The sequence below is a fragment of the Onychomys torridus genome, chromosome 3 (assembly GCF_903995425.1).
Source record: "Onychomys torridus chromosome 3, mOncTor1.1, whole genome shotgun sequence".
NCBI lineage: Eukaryota > Metazoa > Chordata > Mammalia > Rodentia > Cricetidae > Onychomys > Onychomys torridus.
In genome coordinates, this window is record NC_050445.1 from 149,800,438 (window position 1) to 149,817,939 (window position 17,502).

A 17,502-nucleotide genomic window follows, 5' to 3' on the forward strand; every position below is an offset into this window, starting at 1 on the left:
TTTAACCTTGAAAACATAAATTCAATTGTAATAAGTGACTAACTACTAACTTGCATTTCTTTACATTCTAATTAGCTGGAAATAATAACTTTGAAGGACTAGCAAATGAATTTTTGTTAAATGAGCTGTATAGGTATAATACCTTGAATATTTTCTAACAAAGTCAATCTCAAATTTGTATCAATATACATAATTTGTACACAATATACAAAAGTCTAATCCAATGTAAAATATTTAAAACTAGTAGTGGCTTTCTAAAAGCAGATTTAATAATCTACCTTTTTATCTTACCATATCTATATCCTCCCTTTTTTCTTTCAGAGTGGATTTAGTAATCTATTTTTTATCCATCATTTCTATATCTTTTTGAGAGGAAATTCAATTACTTACCTTTTGTCTTATTGTATCTAGATTGTATTTTTTTCTTTTTCTTTTTAAAATCAACTCATAGATCTTTTCCACATAAGTTTTAAATATTGTACTTTGTTTATTTGATAGAAATATCTATTCCAATATATCTTCCCTTTGCATTAAAATTCCTATGGGAAAATGCTAATAAGGTAAAATAACCAAAATGCAATCAAGCTTTGGATCCAAACAATCCCTGTGTCCTTCCTGCACTTTCTTTACTACCAAGGCCAATTCTTTCTCAGCTTCAGGTGATAATTCTCTTGGACTATTTAAGTCCTTGTCACCTTCTAAGATTTTGAACCAATTACTCACTTCATAATTTTTTACCCCAGTAGTGGTCCATAGATTGGAAAAGTCTCCTAATAATCCTTGAAAGTCATTAAGAGTCCATAATGGACCTCTCTTAATTTGTACTTTTTGGGGTCTAATTTTTTGTAGATGTATTTTATATCCTAAGTAATTAATATAATCTACTTTAAAATCTTTTCAAGGGCAATTTGTAATTCCCAACAAGGCAAAATTTTCTTTACTTCTTCAAACATTCTAAAGTATCTACATTTGAAACAGCTAGTAAAATGTCATCCATGTAATGGTAAACTATAGATTAAGAAAATTATTTACATATTAGTTTCAGTGGCTGCCATACAAAATATTGGCACAAGGTTGTGCTATTTAACATTCCCTGTGGGAGAACCTTCCATTGATATCTCTTAACAGGCTGATAGTTATTATAAGTAGGAACTGTTAAATCAAAATTTTCTCTGTCTTTTTCTTGTAAGGGTATTGAAAAGAAACAGTCTTTTAAATTGATAACTATAAGAGGCCATCCTTTAGGTAACAGGGTAGGCAAAGGAATTCCAGATTGTAGAGAGCCCATTGGCTGAATTACCTTGTTAATAGCTCTTTGATCTGTTACCATTCTCCACTTACCAGATTTCATTTTAATAACAAATACAGTAGAACTCCAAGGGCTAGTAGATTCTTCAATATGCTGAGCATTTAACTTCTCTTCTACCAGCTGTTGTAAGGCCTGTTGTTTCTCTGTTGTTAAAGGCTATTGCTGAACCCATATAGGCTTGTCTGTTAATTAGTTTAAAGGTAGAGCAGCTGAAAGATCAGCAGCTCTTATGCCTTATTCTTATACAATCTGGATGGTCTATGACTGCTCTTTATAATACCTTCTAATATGTTTTCCAGAAACATATGTTAGTTCATGTTTTTTTCTGAGATTGGAGGAATGTTAATGTTGGTATTCCATTGTTGTAATAAATCATGGCCCCATAGATTCATAGCTATATTAATCATATATGACTTTAATTTTCCTCTCTATATTTCTGGCCCTATATATTTGACCCATCTTGTACTCTGTTTTACTTGAGATAATGTTCCAATCCTTAAAAGCTGAACATTTCCCTCCTGAAGGGGCCAATTTGGATGCCAAGATTCTGGTGCAATTATTGTTGCATCTGTACCTGGGTATATAAGACCTTCAGTGAGAATGTCTTTTATTTATATTTTTAATTTTGGTCTTTGTTCATTTATAGAAGTTTGCCAAAATTTTCACTTTATGATTTCTCCTGAATTTTCTCTTCTCTCTTCTATAGCTGTTATATCACCCTAAGAAGTATGTTTTTTGTTTTTTGTTTTTGTTTTTTGTTTTTTTTTGTTTGTTTGTTTGTTTTGTTTTTGTTTTTGTTTTTGTTTTTTTTTTTACATTAAGCATTAGGTTCTTTAATTGCTCTGGGAAGGGGATTCATCCATGATGGCAGGAAAGTACTGAACCAAATTTGTCATGAAGCCTGCAAGAGGCCTCTCAGGGAGTTTCCTGATGGTGAAGGCAAAGGATCACCTTGTCTGTCTCTTATTGATCTACATTCGTTAGTCCAATGTTTGCCTTTGAGACACCTTTTACATAATCCAGAAGGGAGGGCCATTCTGTTGACATTGTTCCATGCAAAAACATAGTTTCTTGGAACACCCTGTTTGTAGTCCCTTTTTTCATGACCTTGTTTATTACATTTAAAACATCTGACATTATTTTTTTTCTTCAAACATCTGGAAAGCACCTTTCCTATCCAAGTATCATCATGGTCATGAGATTCAATATTAATTATATTTCAGGTCCATTTCTCCAAGAGTGCTGATCTTTTCTTTAATAGCCTAATTACCCCTTTGATTTGTGCATTAGGATTGTCAAAAGCCAGAGATTCAATTATTATCCATCTAGCTTCTGAATTTGGTATCATTCTATTTACTGCTGAAGACTGCCTTTGTAAGAAATCAGTGAAAGTTTCTTTTGGACCCTGTATATCTTTTGTAAATGATTCAATTTTCTTTCCCACTTATTCAATTCTGTCCCAAGCATTCAAGGTTGCCATACAATCAGAGTGTGGTCATCATATAGAGATTGTCTTTCTACCTTTGCATAATGTTCTTCTCCAAGAAGCTTATCTTGGTAGATTTCCATACCTCTAGCCCTACTTCATTGTTCAATGGCCATAGCCTCATCCTTTGACCAGGTCCTCTATTGTAATTGAGGACCAGCTTCTAAGACAGCTGTCCCTGAATCTTTCCAGTCCTGAGGAATAATTCTATTATAAATTCACCACAAGTTTAACGTCTTCTTCACAAATGGGGAATGCATACCATATGGAAATCTAATATGTGCACAGGCATCCAGTCAGCTTTTATAGAGCCTTGAGCATTTGGCAGTTCTTTTAAGGTTACTGGGCTGTTTGAAAGCCTTAGGCTGTTTCTCTGTAACTGTATAATGCAATGCTGAGATTGGTTCACCTTTAAATTCCTCTGTCTGGGTCTGAATTTCCCTATGATCTGTTTTAACAAGTTTTTCTACAATTTTTATCTTGGCACTTACATTAATCAATTATTTTAATGATAAATGATCAAACAAATAATATTTATAATTGATATTATATACATCCCAGCTACATTAATTATCCTCTTTCTTAGGTGCTCCATTTTCAGACCATCAATTATATTATCAAACAGAGACCAAATTCCCTCTATTGTAAAAAAAAAATTCCCATTTTTTAATGTGGGAAAATATTCTTCTTTAACTAATTTTTCCCTTTAAGAAATCCCAATTGTCTCACCAAATCTGCCAACAATAATTTAGATATTTGGCTGACTGCCTTTGTATAGAACAGTAGACACCTGATCAGGATTCAAGGCAGGTAGCTAGTGTGATAGCAGCCTGAGATGGGGTTCCCACTCACCCAGATGGAGATGGAGAGCCCACAACCCAGCAGGAGAAAAGAAGCCAAAGAGCTAGCCATCTACATGAGGGAAGGAGAGAAAATGGATAACTCTTATGGTTTTTAGAGCCCCCCCCCCCCAAAAAAAAAAACTATGGTGTTTGCTGCAGAGTGTCTGCAACAAAAACTTAGCCAGCAGATTAGGAACTCTGGTCCAATGGGGTGGAGACTCTGGCCTCATACTGTTTGGGCCTGAGCCAGGACCTGCAGAACCAGGGGCAAGTGGCTTTTTCATGAATCTGTGCCCCACAAATTAGATGCCAGATGTTGTTCAAATCTTAGATGATCTTGTAATAAAAATCCCAGAGCCCAGATGTCAGGGTAGGGTAAAAGCTGATAACAACAAGTCATTAGTTCTTACCTCTACAAAAATCCTCAGCCTGAAGAGAGTGACTTTCTGTTTCCTTTCTCTACCATGCCATATTACTTCCTGGGATTAAAGGCATCTGTGCTTCCACCGCCTGGCTTTACTTTCTCTTCTATAATGCATTAATCTCATGTAGACCAGTGTGGCCTTGAACTCGCAGAGATCCAAAGTGATGTCTGCCTCCCAAGTTGTAGGATTAAAGGTGTGTGACCTCTATTTCTAACCTAGTAGCTGTCTCTGTCCTCTGATCCTCAGGGAAGTTTATTAGAGTACACAATACATCATCACATGGAGTCTTGGTAGGGCAGGAATTGAAACAAGAGGATGTGACTGTCATTTGATAGGGAAAGAAGACTGTTCATGGGGCAGTAGCTATAGAACTGGAAATAAAAGATTGGACGAGGGATATGTTTAAATGTGGGACTAAACATTTTGTTTACAGACTGCTTGTATATAAACAAAGATGAAAATTCAAGAATTATTACACTGTCCTTAGTAGAACAATTAGATAAAGATGATGCTATGCATAGAGATGAACAAGATTCAGAAAGGATACTACATGGTCCATCACTAAAGAAAACTAGGGCATATGGTGTCAGATCCTCAGGAAATGGACATATTTCACAAAGGAAGTGAACAACTGGGATGCTGAGAGTTTCCAGAACATGGTGACTGAAACTGATCTTAACTTTGACAAAAAGATTTCATTTGTGTCTCCATGAAGATTGATAGGAGAAAAGAACAGATTTGAGTAGGTTATAGATAGAATCACAGAAGAATACATTGAGATTATTAAGGTTATTGATGAGAGGAAAAAAAGACATGGTAGAAAAATATAAATCTGTTTGGCTACTTTGTGGATTTTCTTATATGTGGCTAAGAATGTTTACAGGGGAGGTAATTAGAATAGAAATGTTCTAGAGTGAGGAGGTTTGTGTAAGATCCCATGAGCAGCATACAGAGTTGCACTTTAGGATCAGAGAATGGGTAATCAGTCATAGTTACAAATCTCAACTTTCAGGGATTCATCTTGGTAGCAAACTTGACACATCTAGGAAGAGGAATTCACAATTGAGGAATTGCCTACACCATAGTAGCCTGTGGCCATGAGTGGGGAACATTTTATTGATTCATGATTGGTATGGGAGGGCCCCCTCTCTACAGATGATGCTACTCCTAGACAGGTGGACCCGTGCTATGTAAGAAAGGTAACTGAACAAGAGCCAGGGAGTGAGTCTTAAGCAGTATTCATCTGTGGTTTCTGCTTCAAGTACCTGCCTTATTTTCCGTCAGTGATAGACTGTAGCATGTAAGATGAAATAAAACCTTCCCTCTACAAGTTACTTTTGGTCACTATTTTTATCATAGTAACATAAAAGAATATTAGAAGAGAAAGCCTAGTGTAGGAGGGCCTCAGATGAAGACAGGCTTGTAGATTTGGCAAAAGAATGTTAGAGTGTTTCTTTGAGTACTTATACTCAATTTTTATAATGAACTAAAGAATTATGTTAGTTCCAAGGTGATGCTCAATATGGTATATACTCTTGTATTTATATCCACACATCACTGGACATCTTGTGATGTGAGAAGATATCACTCCTGTTATCATGTCCTTTATAGAAAGCAAACCATCCTGAACGCGACTGGCTGAACACAATTACCCCCAAAATGATTCCCCATGTAGTCACACTAGAGGAAATAAGAGGTATTAATTGCTGCTGGACCAAGAGAAAATAAGTTCTATGTTGTGAATGACCTTGAGAGAAGGCATGATGAGCAGATTCATGTGGCTTCCATAGGCTGGTTGGTTCCTAGCAAACAGACAACAGCTACTGGGAACCTCAAGCTCATAGCTGCAAGAAAATAATTTTGGCTAATATGCATGAGATTGGAACACATGTCCTGTCTAAGAATAGAATAATAAGGTTTGGAAGAAGTGAATCTCACAGGAGTAATATGCACTTAGAGTTAGCTTTTACCTCCCATTTTGATCAGAGTTTCTGTTCAGCCATACATCATTTAACAGCTTCTTGAGTTTGGGTCAAAATGTGCACAAAACATTCTAAAGTCTTAAGCCTAAGACATCTTGGTGTGCCATCATTATGGGCTCTTCCTCCAACACTTCAGAAGTATTTCTTAGAGGACTATTCTTCTGTGGAGCATGGACATCTTCTTTCTAGAAAACCTTCAACACTAGTTACATATCTTAGTGTGAATATTAGCAATTCAAATGTCACCCACAAATTTAATGTTTTTGTCCTTAAGAAAAATTGCCTTTTCATAGAAGATATTTTGGTTTTACTAAAATTAGAGGACTTTCTTCTTTCTCTGAGAAATTAAAGTCCATAATAAACTAGAGCATGAAGACCACATCTATTCTGCCACCTGCTTTCTGTCAATAAAATTTTAACTTAAGCCACACCCATTTATTTATGCATTTCCCCAAACTCCTTTACACTAAGCCAAATTTGAGTAGACAGCATAGCACACAACTAAATCATTTATAACAAGGTCCTTTGCAGAAAAATATTGCTGACCTCTGGCCCTGAGATCTCTTTGCTCATGCTGGTTGGGTATGATGCTTCCTTCTCTGCTTCTATGTTATAAATTATTAGAAGCACACAGTAGTCAGTTGGGCAGATGAAAAGTGGAAGGTGAAGAAGCAGTGTAGAAGTTTTATGCTTCTCTGCCTATGGCTTTGATGAAGTGAAAGAAGAGAAACTAGTTGCCAGTGTGGGCAGCTGAACCATGACATGCATTGTTTTGTGTTAGGTGAGAAGGTAAGAAATTGAGATATTTCAAAGAATGAGTGATCCAAGTGAGGCTTGAGTCATTGATAGTTTCCAGTGAGCCTTTACCATCTAGGATGCCACCAAGGTTTCTCAGTCCTTTGTGTCAGGGAGATAGAACACTCTCTTTTACAGAAATATGCTCCCCCTGATGCCTTTAAGATGTGATATAATATTTTATACTTTGAATTTATAGTTTATTTTTTTCTATTAGGTTCTGCATGGCTAAGTTTAAGAGGCATTATAAACACAGGAGGCTATCTCTTAAAACGGGTCTTTTCCTCAGTTTTCCTTTCTCATGCTAGGATTTTATAATTTTATTAATATTTTCAGAAGCCTTTCAGAATGGATTATCATTTTAATTTTTTTGTTTGCTTTTTGCTGTTTTACTTTTAATTTTTTGAATTTCTGAGTCTTTGTGCTTTCCTATGTTCTATTTCAGGCTCACTCTACTGTGTCTTTGAACTAATTATAAAGGATTCTGCTGGGTTAGGACAGACGTTGGTGAATCTCATCAGTTTTTAATTCTGTTATTAAGAAATTTTGCATTCACATTTGTCAGGAGATTGGCCTACAATTTTATTCTTGTTCTTGTTGATAATAGTTTAAGAAGAAATTTTCATAGCATGTTGTCTCTTTCTGTTTCATGAAATAGGTTCAGAAACATTGATAATGGCTCTTTCTTGAAGATCTGGAAAGATTAGCAGTGAGTGCACCTGGGCCTGGGGCTTTCTGTGAGATTTTTTTTTTTTATCACTACTCCATCTCCTTGGCTGTTGTAGACCTACTTAAACTTCTTTTTCTCCCATGGTTTAGTTTTGTTGACTGACATGCTCTGTCTTCAAACTTACTCATTTCTTCTATATAGTTTATTGCAATATATTTAATAAATGCCCTTAGACACTCCTGATTTTATTACACTGGCTCTTCTTTGTCTTTGGGTTAGTTTGGTTATTGGTTTTTGTCTTATTTATTTTTTTTCCAAGTACCAACTCTTTATTTTATTGATTTCTTGTTTCATTGTTTTCATTTCCATTTGATCACTTGTGACTTAATCTTTCTTTCCATCTACTGATTTTTAATTTGCATTGTCCTCATTCTTCCCATTTTACTGAGATCCTAAGGTAAAGCATTAAAGCATTAGTTTTTTTTTATTATTCTGTTTCTTTTTAAACACAGGCCTTTATAGTTACAAATGTCTCTCTTAAAATCACCTTCATTGTAACTTGCATACTTTGGTATATTGTGGTTTCTTTTTCCTTCAATTCTAGGAAATGCTCAGTTTCCTTCATGATTTCATTAATGATGACTCAGCATTAAATTATTGCTTCCCAATGGCTTTGAGGAAATAGTCCTGCAGTTTATTTTACTCTTGAGTTGTAATTTGAAATTGAAAAATACTGTTGGTAGAAAATTTTAAGGGTATTTTGTAGAAGAGAAGGAACTGTAGTTAACCAAACACTACCAGTAGATTTAAAAAAGTCACACAGAAAGCTACCATGTATAAGCTAATTAAAAACATAATTATAAAAGTATTTGAAACTCAGTTTCTCTTTGCATGGGGAATAAAGTTCTTCTCAGAAGTTAATGGTTACTAAATAATTATGTTAGTGTCAAATATGGGATAGTTCCTTGCAAGTTCTTGATCAGAGATGCCTCAGATGTCCCCCAAACAACATAGGCTATTTCCATTGTTGTTGGTTGCCCATCACAGCTGGATAAGAAGACCCTGCAACTGAAGCAACCATGCACTTTGGTTGTAGGCCATAGAGAGGTAAAGGTGAATCTCAACTGGATGCTTCTTCATTAATGGCTAGTTTTAATAGTGTGAAAAATGCTGAGAAAAGTCACCAATGGTGCCATTTATCTGTGAACCCTATGAGAGAAAACCAACTTGCCAGACAAGTTGTGTCCAACATTGGCATGGCTATTATGTGGGTAACCAACCATCTTCTTGATGAATTTGAAGTCCACTTTCCACTTTTCAGAAGGGAAGTCACACTTGATACTAGAAGCCTAATTAAGAACCTGTGGTGAGGAGGACATAGATTATAGGCAAGAGCTTACTCTCCTTATTTTCCTCATAACAGCTACACTAAAGGAGCCCTGGTGACATTTCATTATGGACTGGTAAGGAGATCATGAATTCCCACCTTTCCCTAAGGAGGTATTGGCAGTTGCTAGATGATGGAGAGTCCTTTTCTCCAATGGTGTGTGTAATCATAGTTTAGTTCCCCGTGCTCTAATAAGTAATACTTACCTACACTCCTGACAGCAATCTGCATTAAATTCTTTCTTGCACACATGCACAAAAGCCATGAAAGATGAACTGTTGGGAAGAAGAAAGGATTCAGTGAGATTAAGCGGGAGATAAGAGGGCTTAATGGGTATAGGGCATTAATGTGACAAAAATACTGCACACACACATGAAATTGTCAAGTAATAATAAAAACTGTCTTTTATTTTTTTCTTTTCTTTATTATTATGTGTTTTAAATTTTATACATCAGCCATGGGTTCCCCTGTCCTCCCCCATCCCGCCCCCAGCCCCTCACCTCCATTCCCATGTCCTCCAGGATCAAGGCACCCCTGGGGATTCATTTAAACCTGGTGGATTCAGTACAGGCAGGTCCAGTCCCCTCCTTCCAGACTGAGCAAAGTGTCCCTGTATAAGCCCAAGGTTTCAAACAGCCAGCTCATGCACTAAGGACAAATCCTGGTCTCACAGACTGGGTGCCTCCCAAGCAGATCAAGCTATTCAATTGTCTCACTTATCCAGAGGGCCTGATCCAGCTGGGGGCTCCATAGCCTTTGGTTCATAATTCATGTGCTTCCATTCGTTTGGCTATTTGTCCCTGTGCTTTTTGCAATCTTGGATTCAACAATTCACGCTCTTGCAGACCTTCCTCTTTGTCGACAGTTGGACACCTGGAGCTCTACCTGGGGCCTGGCTGAGGATCTCTGCATCCACTTCCATCAGTTATTGGACAAGAGTTCCAGCATGACAGTTAGGGTGTTTAGCCATCTGATCACCAGACTAGGTCAGATCAGGCTTTCTCTCGACCATTGCCAGCAGTCTACAGAGGATGTATCATTGTGGATTTTGGGGGACCTCTCCAGCACTCTGCCTATTCCTGTTCTCATGTGTTCTTCATTTATCATGGTCTGTTAGTCCTCATTTTCCCTTTCTGTTCTTGATCCAGCTGGGATCTCCTGCTCCCCTAAGCTTTCTTTCCCTCAAATCTTGCTCTTCATTACTCCCACTGTAGTCCAGGTTGTTCATGTAGATCTCATCCATTTCTCTGTCATTGGGTGATCCTTGGGTCTTTCCTAGGGTCCCGTTTTCTAGGTAGCCTCCCTGGAGTTGTGTAGCAGTCCAGTCATCTTTGTTTTACATCTAGTATCCTCCTATGAGTGAGTACATACCATGTTTGTCCTTCTGAGTCTGGGTTACCTCACTCAGGATGATTTTTTTCTAGATCCATCCATTTGCCTGCAAACCTCATGATGTCATTGTTTTTCTCTGCTGAGTAGTACTCCATTGTGTATATGTACCATATTTTCTTTATCCACTCTTCAGTTGAAGGGCATCTAGGTTGTTTCCAGGTTCTGGCTATTACAAACAATGCTTATATGAACATAGCTGAGCAAATGCCCTTGTGGTATGATTGAGCATTCCTTGAGTATATGCCCAAGAGTGCTATAGCTGGGTCCTGGGGGAGATGGATTCCCAATTTTCTAAGGTAGCGACATATTGATTTCCAAAGTGGCTGTACAAGCTGACATTCCCACCAGCAGTGGAGGAGAGTTCCCCTTGCTCCATATCCTCTCCAGCATAAGCTGCCTTCTGTGCTTTTGATCTTAGCCATTCTGACAGGTGTAAGGTGGTATCTCAGAGTTGTTTTGATTTGAATTTCCTGGATAATTAGGGATGTTGAGCAATTCCTTAAATGTCTTTCAGGCATTTGAACATCCTCTGTGGAGAATTCTCTGTTTAGTTCTATAGCCCATTTCTTAATTGGACTGTTGGGCATTTTGATGTCTAATTTCTTGAGTTCTTTACATATTCTGGATATCAGCCCTCTGTCAGATGTGGGGTTGGTGAAGACCATTGCCCATTCTGTAGGCTGTCGCTTTGTCTTGTTGACCATGTCCTTTGCTCTTCAAAAGCTTCTCAGTTTCAGCAGGTCCCATTGATTGATTGTTTCTCTCAGTGTCTGTGCTACTGGTGTTATATTTAGAAAGTATCTCCAGTGCCAATGCGTTCAAGAGTGCTTCCTACTTTCTCTACTATCAGGTTCAGAGTAGCTGGATTTATGTTGAGGTCTTTGATCCATTTGGATTTAAGTTTTGTGCACGGTGACAGATATGGATCTATTTGCAGTCTTCTACACATTGACATCCAGTTATGCCAGCACCATTTGTTGAAGATGCTTTCTTTTTTCCATTGTACATTTTTGGCTTCTTTGTCAAAAATTATATGTTCATAGGTGTGCGTGTTAATGTCAGGGTCTTCAATTCGATTCCATTGGTCCACATGTCAGTTTTTATGCCAGTACCAAGCTGTTTTTATTACAGTAGCTCTATAGTAGAGCTTGAGTTTGGGGATTGTGATGCCTCCAGAGGTTGTTTTATTGTACAGGACTCTTTTGGCTATCCTGGGTAAAACTATCTTTTATTTTCATGTTCATATTCAAACATCTTTTACCTTCCAAATGTTGTCTATGTTACAGGAAATTACATGGCTTTCTGGGAAGAATATCCCCTTTGCTATATTTGGGTGGCATATCCACAGACATTTATTAAGTCTATTTGACCTATAATGCCATTGAACTCTGAAGTATACATTGACACTTTTCTCTGCATAGCCTGTCTATGGTGAGAATTATCCACTATTACTGTGAACTCATTATTGGTGAACTCATTAAGGCCACTCCATGTAGTTAAAAGGGAAGTTTATTTTGTGGGGTAGCTTACAAATGAAGCAATAAGTTGCAGGGTCTGGGAAAGGTATGGCTCAGTCCGGCGGTGTTCTTTGGAGAACTCTGCTTGGTCTACGTCCAGCGTCCAGGGTCCTGGAACCAAGAGAGGCCTCTCCTCTTGATCCTGGGTCTTCAACATCCTCTCTCAGCCCCGCCTTGTGGGCGTGACCATTACTGAAGCCTCAATGGGGGTTGGAACTTCCAGGCCAAGGCTGGAATGGCTATTACAGTAATGAGGTCAATCAATGCTTCCATAGCATTGATTGTTTTACACAGTGCTTGTTTTACAAACAAATGTGCTGATGTTCAGTTTATGTATTCACAATTACAGTATCTTGTAGATTGATTATTTCCTTTATCAATATGAAGAGCCCCATCTTCACCCTTTTTAATCTCATTGGATAATTTGGCTGTGAAGTCTACTTTGTCAAGTATTAGTATTGCTATACTTATTTTACTTTTAGTTCCATTCACCCTTCTGACTTATGTATTTTTATAATAATAATAATAATTAATGTCCTCAGTTTTATTAGTGTTGACCATGAGCAAATAGGTGTGGGGTCATCCTCTGGGGTATGGGCAACTGATCAGTGGTCACAATCTTCAAAGAAAAGTATTTTCTTCCCTCAGCAGCCATTAACTGCCATCTATGGTTGGGACCTTAAGAAATCGTCCATAATCCATGTTTGAATTTTGAGTAGCTTCAGCTTTATGTTGTGCAAGTCATGTCTAGGCAACCATAGCTGGTGTGCCTTGATATGTGTACCAGCCATATGATATCCAGAAGATTACTTCACAGTTCTCCTCCCTGTCCCCTGGCTTTTAGATTCTCTCTGCTCACTCTTCCATGATGTTTCCTAAGCCTTGGGTCAAGGTAAGAGGGTTGATATAGAAAACTGATGTATGGCTGATCATTCATGGTCTTCTATTCTTAGTGCTTTAGCAGTTATGAGTCTCTGCATTCACTACTACCCAAAGCAAAAGAAGCTTCCCTACCAATATTATCTATGAGTATAAACAAAAATTTAAGAAGGTTATCTAACAAAACTATTTAGAAAAACATCAGTCATTTTTCCTCTAATGCCTAGGATCTCCTCAGCCCTGGGCTTTTACAGTATCAGACATGAAATACTCCTGTGAAGCCTTAAATCCAGCACTGGATGAGACCATTGACGCCTTTCCTCCTCAGACAGCCTACATGTCACCTCTTGGCACTACAAAAGCTAGCTAGCAATGGGGGACTTTCCTGGTCAAAGGAAGATATATTTCTTGATATCCTCTAACCAATGAGGGTGGTGTCTTCACAGTAGGGTCTTGCCATGTAGTTACCATAGGATTCTAAGAGCAATAGCAATTACACATATTACTTTGGATTCTTCTGGGGCCTTCCTAACCAAGAACTCATTGGGAGGTATCCTCTGCCCAGCACTTACATTTTCATTGAATAACCCATGCCTTCTGGGAGCAGCATTGTCCCTCCATTCAGGGTATAAGAATCAAGACTGCTAACACTCAAAGTTTTTAAATCTATGGATTGGTTCATGTGATTTTGCTGTTAATTTAGGTCTGGTCATTTTCTAATCTCTATTGGCTTATTCACTGTTTCAGGTTTTTCCCTTGTCCTTCAAGGAAGAAAATGATACGTTATGATAATGCTTCTCTTGTGTGATTCTTTAACATATATCCTGTAGTCTGGTTTTATGTGTTTATGAATCATGGCAGTCTGCATTTCTCATGGGAAGTAATTCCAAGAAGTGTATAGTTAAAGATAGCTGTCATAGAAATAAAAAGAAAAATAGAAAATGGAAAGGTAAATAGAAAGGGGAATAATAAGTATTAAAATAAGTGTGAAAAGGAAAACAGGTAAAAAAAATTAAAATAATTACAGATTTTAGGAGTCTGAGGCAAATAGACACCCAACTCCAGGTCAACCTGTGTTCATTGGGAAATTCAAGACATGTTAGATTCTCTAAATTTGAAATTAAATTGATATTAAGTAAAAGGGAAAATATAAAAATATAAAAATGGAGAGAGTCTGTTCTGCAATCATGAAGACCTGAGTTTGAATCTCTGGTATCCACATCATGGTAAGGCCTGGCTATCCATGTCGATAACCAGAGTACTAGGGAGCAGATACTGGTGGAGCCCAAGAGCTCATTGACTGTCAAGCCTAGCTGAACTGGCAGCCTTCTGATTCAGTGGATGACTTGGTGAGAAGATAATATTGTGGAGAGTGATGGTGGAAGACACCTAGCCTCCTGCTCTAGCTTACACAGGCATCCACATAGGCCAACAAGGTGGCATAAGCCTGGGCGAGAGTATAGCTCCATGTGTTATCTCTCACTTAGGCCTGGGGATGTTTCTTTGTTTCTGGTAATGGCACAGATGTGTCCCTGCCTCTGTTTGGTCCCTTGCAAGAACACAGTGGTCTCTCACAGAGTGGGGCACAGGTGTAATCCCAGCTCTCTGTGCTTCATTCCAGACAGTGGTGTAGACTAGATTGTCACCTGGTAAAATGCTGAGAAGTTCTAACCTAAAAGTGATTTATTTTTATTTACAGTCAAATATAAGAGGTCCGGTGACATTCACTTTGGGTCTACAGACAGAACCACAAGAGGAGGGACCTTTGTCTCCAGAGATGCCTTGCTGGAGACTTAAGTGTTCTTTCTAATGTGGCTTCTTGCCACTTCTCTGCTTGCGTGCACAGAAAAGAGGTTTTCCACAGCAGTGTGCCTTGCAGCTGGTGGGCATGCCTTTTGTTCTTTCTCCATATATATATCAATTTATATATATATATATATATATATATATATCAATTTTGTGGGTAGCCATTCCAGCTTTGATCTGGAAGATCCAACCCTCATTGAAGCTTTAGTAACTGCCACACCTACAAGGCAGGGCTGAGAGAGGACCCTGAAGACCCAAGATCTGGATGTGCTGGCTCTATTGGTTCCTGGACCCTGGGTGCTGGAGGTAGACCTAGCAGAGTTCTCCAGCGAACACCGTAGGACTGCGCCATACCTTTCCCAGACCCTGTTACCTATCCCTTCACTTGTGAGTTACCCCACAAAATAAACCTCCCTTTTAACTACTTGGAGTGGCCTTAATAATTTCACCAATATATCTCTTTGAAGTTAGTTAGTAGGATGTACAGTGTGGATTTTCCGAGGTGTTCCCTTTGTCTTGAGGTGTGATCATGGCCCCTCTGAAGCTGCCCTCAGTGCATTCACATATATGAACTCTTCATTTGTTCCTGAGCCTTCCTGAATGAACTCTGGATTCACTCTCCTTCTGTTCTGTGTGGTGATATTGTGTTCCCCAATGTATTGTGTACCTCAATAAACTTATTTAGGGTCAGAGAACAGAACAGCCACTAGATACAGAGGCCAGAAAATGGTGGCACACATGCCTTTAACCCTAGCATTCTGAAGGCAGAGATCCATCCAGATCTTCCTGAGTTCAAAGTCACACTGGCAACAGCCAGGCATGGTGACTCACACCTTTAATCCCAGAAAGTGATGGCAGGAAGCAGAAAGGTATATAAGGTGTGAGGACCAGGAACTAGAACCTGGTTAAGCTTTTAGGCTTTTAGCAGCTGTTCAGCTGAGATTCATTCCGAATCAGGACTCAGAGGCTTCTAGTTTGAGGAAACATGATAGGCTGAGAATTTGGCAAGGTGACATTAGCTGTGGTCTGTTCTATCTCTCTGATCTTCCAGCATTCACCCCAATATCTGGCTCTGCATTTGTTTTTATTAATAAGGCCTTTTAAGATTCGTGTTACAGTTCTGTTTCCCAATGCTTCTTTTCTTGCACACTTTGCTACTGAATTGGATATTTTTCTGTCATCACCACTAGTCACAGTTTTTTCACAGAGACTTTATCAATCCATACATGGATGCTATCTACCATCTAAACAGCCCTGTAGAAACAATATTCAGAAGTAACTTCTATTCTGGGTGTGTACTCATGACTGTTTGGTGTCATAATCTGTCTTTGTTGCTTGTGGCTGCCTTTACTGTATTCACTTACAAAAATGCCCTTTCCTTCTTAGGTAGGCACTAAGATTTGTGATGGTAGGACTTTAATCTGCAGTACTTGGCTTATAGACATCACCTAATAAATATTTGATTAATTAAGGGTGAATAGATTTTTTCAAAGCATAAATTGTTAAATATAGGTGCTATTCTGGAAATATGCTTATATTGGAAAAACTCACATCAAGAAATATAGTTGGAAATAAAAAGAAATTTGGTAAGTAGTAGGTTTATGCTACAGCAGATACAAGGGGGAAATGTGGAAATTTCATACATTTATAAGGTGGCCAAGAGCTCCTGCATCATAGATAATGACACCAAATGGAGAGCTCAGCCCATTATCTGAAGTGACACAAATGGTAAGAGAATATTGACAGCTAGAGGAAAATACATGGGCAATTGCAGACGACTGTTCTCTGAAACTCGGAATGCAAGATCTTGAAGCAAATCACTTAATCTCTTGATGTCTCATTTCAACTACTGAGTATATAATGAATGACTATTATTAACTACCACATGGGGTATTGTGGGACTTAATTTGCTAATGTTTATAAAGTGCTTCAGATTGTCTGATTAAAGTATGAAGTATCATCATTATATTATAAAAGAGTATGTGAAATTTCATTTTAATTTCATAAATATGAAATTATACCTTTCTATTGCTACTTAAAATATCCTGAAATCCTACACATAAATTGGTTTGTGTTTGAATCTGAGTCTCTGGGCATTCATAGTGGCTCTTCTCACTGTCATCTACCCACCTTACCTTTTCTTTCACTGCTTAGTAAGCTCACAAGACTTCAACTTTGGCCAAATGAAAAGGGATAAATAACTTTCAGATAAATTATTGCCCAGGTAAGTTGAGAGTGATGCGTCATGATAAGTTTTTCTTTCAAGTGTTCCTTTTTCTTCAGAGGATAATTCCCTTACGTCCAAATGTAATTTCAATCCATATGTGCCAATACTCTCCCTACCACTCCATCCTCCTCCTACAGCAATCTTACACTGAGGTGGGGAGACTCCACCAGGTCATTGGTTTTTCCTGGGCACCCTGCCTCTCTATGGCTACGTTGTTCCTCAAGCTTGCTACTGACCAGGAAATTCTATGTGACATTCTGGGGCATATCCCTTGTTTCCTGTGCTCATTGCTATCACATTTCTAGGTTTGCTACCCATTATTTCAGAGTTTTTTTGGAAATATCCATAAAAAGTGAAAAACTTGGTGACTGGTTGTCTTTGGGTTATTTTGTCTAAACCTTTGATTGAAAGCTTGAATATAAAATTTCAGTCTAAACTATGCTTCACACAATAAATGTTACGTTAGATCTGGAGCGATGGCTCAGTGGGTGAGTGTGGTGATATTGTGTTCTCCAATGTATTGTGCACCCTAATAAACTTACCTGGGGTCAGATAGCAGAACAGCTACGAGATAGACATAGAGGCTAGAAAATGGTGGCATACACGCCTTTATTCCTAGCATTCCAGAGGCAGAGATCCACCTGGATCTCTGTGAGTTCAAGGCTATACTGGAAACAGCCAAGTATGGTGACTCATGCCTTTAATCCCAGGAAGCAATGGCAGGAGCAGCCATTCAGCTGAGATTCATTTGGATGAGGACTCAGAGGCTTCTAGTCTGAGGTAAC